Raw genomic sequence first — 4,328 nt, forward strand, 5'->3', positions numbered from 1 at the left:
GTAAAGCATTCTAAGTGGTTGAGCACTTGGTAACCATACTTAACATTTAATCACGTCGCATATTCCCTTTATTATGAAATCTCACTACACCGTACCAAGTGTAGTCACCGAAACGAAGTACTGTGCAACCGTTGAATACTGGTCGTCCAGTCCGGTTGGGGTTGTCAGGCCCGATAGATCTATCAACAGGATTCGCGTTTACAATACCCATGTAAATATTAGTTACCAAGCTACAGGGAAGTATGCCAGTGGTACAACTCAACGTAGAATATATTTTTAAGTACTTGTGTCTGTTTCGTAAACATTTATAAAAAGCAGCGCATGTATTCTCAGCCCAAAAATATATATTGCAAAAGCAATTAAAAAGGGAGCAAATGAAACTCACCTAATGTATTTTGTAGTAAAAATACATATGACGTCATTTAACAAGTGTAGGGTTGACCTCGGATTCACGAACCTCAAAGAATAAAAAGGCTTATAACAATAATAATGCACCATCCCAGACTCGAACTCAAGACCTCTTGTTCACCCAACAACACACTAGACCATGACTCCACTGCTTACTTTTCTGATATAATCACTAAACTATATTTTTTTTTAAACTAGTTTATATTTCTGTTTCCTTTTCTTAAAACCCGTTTACATCTGCATCATCATCATCATAACTCACCATTTTCGTGATCATTATCTTCATTAGCATGTCATCATTTTTGTGATGCACATCATATATCATAAATAACAACCATCTAAATTGAATTTCTTGGCCAATTAAGAACGTAACCCCAAACATGAGCATGACGGTCCATCTATTCCATTAACAGTCCAATTAATTTATAGTCCAACAAGTAAATCACATCGGCCCACTATCAACCTATAGTTCACGGCCCACAATTTCATAATAAAGAACGGCCCTAGTCTTATATACTGACTACCCAATTCTAGTAAAAATTTTCAAAATTTTCAATTAAATGAACTCAAAATCATGTTTATACATATTTATGAACGATAAAACTAGGTGTTAACACCGAAATTATTGTTACCTCGTAAAGGACATAAATTGAGAAACAACCCAAAATGTTAGAATTCATTTAAAATGGAATAGAGGAAAATAAAAAGGCAAAGAAAGGAAAATAAAAGCCAAGTGTGGGAAAAATTTACCAAGTTATTTAAAACATATATCACATATTTTTGTACAAATAATTAAAGATACTTTTGTTTTGGACGATAATAATCAGTTTTACCCAGTTTATTGTAATATAAATAGAATTTATAAGGAAGTAAAGTTTTTCGAGAGAAAAAGACACGCGCTTCTTGATTTAGGTCAGGAAGTTGTCGTCCAGACCAGTTGTAGAGTCTACGAAAAACCTTGAAAAGTTTTCTCTAAAATCAGCTGGAAATCCACAGACCTCAGCATCAAACAGGGTCGCCAAGTGGTCAGACTTATCCTAACCATGAGAGGATCTACCTCGTACAATGGGGGGTACCGTGCAAATTAGCTTATAAGACTAATGAATCAGATCCCCAAAAAGGATAATCTCCTTAAAGATCAAAAATCAACTTTTAAGACTGATATTACTCAATCCTTGAGATTGACCTTAAAGATTGAAAATTCAAACTCATGAAATTCAATGATATCTAAACTCGAGCTTGAACGAAAAAATATTTTGATCAAAATTACTAACTGATTTGTTTTCTGAAAACCCCATTTTTAATGCGTTCATTACCATTGAACGTAAAATCCTAGGAATTCACCTGAAATTCATTAGGTCACCTGAACCAAATCGAGTGTCAACCGTAAGAATGATGGTTGCATAGCATGGTCAAAGACATGACCTTGTGACATACCGAAAAACTATAGGGTGATCTTTACTATTGCTCCTACCAAGGATAGTAATTGCATCTGACACGTTATAGACCATAATCAAAAGCATGTCACGGGACATTACCTTAACAGTTGCTTGTTCAATGCTTTCCTTTACAACCGGACGGTAGTGATAATGCTAAAAATGAACATATATTTCATAGCATTATCTCTCAAGAAAGACAAGCTTTTAGTTGCAATTGTCCTATTTACAAGTGATATTCGTTTAAATATTAAAAGGTGAAGACAAAAGACAGATTCGATGATTTGAAGACGCAAACGATCAAAAAGCTCAAAAGTACAAAGTACAATCAAAGTGGTTCAAATTATTGGTGAGAAACGTCTCAAAATTACAAGAGTACAAGACGCAAAACGCAAAGTACAAGATATTAAATTATACGAAAAGGCGTTCGAAAATCCGGAACCAAGACATGAACCAACTCTCAACGCTCGACGCAACGGACCGAAAGTTACAAATTAATTATGTATATAAATATAATATAATATATAATTAATTATATAAATTATATACATATTATATTTATATAATAAAAATCGTCGGCAAAGCTAGGATCCAAAGAGTGAGCTGGAATCCACAGCTCCGCACTCGCGGAGCTTAGAAGGCAAGAAAAACTGCACTCGCGGAGTGCACAGTATCCAGATGGAGCATATAAAAGGCAACACATTTTGCTGAATTCGAACCTCTTTTTCTCTTCTCATTCATTAATTCATATACGTAAATATATATATATATATATATATATATATATATATATATATATATATATATATATATATATATATATATATATATATATATATATATATATATATATATATATATATATTATTTAATTTTAATTTTAATTTTAAATTCTAATAATAAGGGTATGTTAGCGAATGTTGTAAGGGTGTAAGTCGAAATTCTGTCCGTGTAACGCTACGCTATTTTTAATCACTGTAAGTTATGGTTAATGTTATTTTTAAATTAATGTCTCGTAGCTAAGTTATTATTATGCTTATTTAATGCCGAAGTAATCGTGATGTTGGGCTACATATTAAAATTGGGTAATTGAGCTTTGGACCATAATTGGGGTTTGGACAAAAGAACGACACTTGTAGAAATTAGACTATGGGCTATTAATGGGTTTTATATTAACTAAATGATACCTCGTTGATTTAATATATAGACTTATAATTTGATGTATTTATATATAACCACCTACGCTTGACTAGGTACGGTGGGCGGGATATCTATAAATACCAATAATTATTCATTTTACCGGACACGGAACTGGATTAATAGTTAATAGACTTGTTGAAACAGGGTGGATTACATTCAAGGGTAATTGGTGTAATTGTTAACAAAGTAGTAAAACCTTGGTCTACACGCAGTCGATAACCTAGTGTATTCATTAAACAAAGTATTAAGACCTTGTTACAATTCGAATCCCCAATTAGTTGGAATATTTGACTTCGGGAATAAGAATAATTTGACGAAGAGTTCCGCATTTTATGATTATGACTGATGGACTATTATGGACAAATCCGTATGGACATATCAAATAATCCAGGACAAATGACAATTAACCCATGGGAATAAACTAAAAATCAACACGTCGAACATCATGATTATGGAAGTTTAAATAAGCATAATTCTTTTATTTCATATTTAATTGCACTTTTAATTATCGCACTTTTATTTATTGTCTTTGTATTTAATTGCACTTTTAATTTTCGTACTCTTTTAATTATCGCACTTTTATTTATCGTTATTTTATTATCGTTATTTACTTTACGTTTTAAATTAAGTTATATTTATTTTTAATATTTTACATTAGGTTTTAACTGCGATTAAAGTTTTAAAAATCGACAAACCGGTCATTAAACGGTAAAAACCCCCTTTTATAATAATAATACTACTTATAGATATTTTTATATTTTTACAATTATAAGCTAAAAATATAGCGTTAAGCTTGTTTAAAAGATCCCTGTGGAACGAACCGGACTTACTAAAAACTACACTACTGTACGATTAGGTACACTGCCTATAAGTGTTGTAGCAAGGTTTAGGTATATCCATTCTATAAATAAATAAATATCTTGTGTAAAATTGTATCGTATTTAATAGTATTTCCTTGTAAAAATTAATGCTATTTCATATACCCCTCGCATAACATCAGGTAGTTTACCGAAAGGTAATATACGGAGCAAGTAAACTGGACGTGTTGCTTTCCTAATATAAGGTTAGCAAGTGGGTGACACAAAACCGCAAGTTTTGAGCTAAAATTTTCAAATCTGAAACCCACAAAAACGAATTGCAAACACCGGTGAAGGGTTATTCCGGAAAACTTATCTAGGGTAAAAGCTAGATTGAATTTTCAAAAAGATCAAATGTTTTCATAAAGATTCAATTTCCTTAAAGGATCTAAAATTTTATAGTCATGTGGGACTGTAAACCACAACG

This window comes from Rutidosis leptorrhynchoides, chromosome 8 (assembly GCF_046630445.1).
Source record: "Rutidosis leptorrhynchoides isolate AG116_Rl617_1_P2 chromosome 8, CSIRO_AGI_Rlap_v1, whole genome shotgun sequence".
Classification (NCBI taxonomy): Eukaryota; Viridiplantae; Streptophyta; class Magnoliopsida; order Asterales; family Asteraceae; genus Rutidosis; species Rutidosis leptorrhynchoides.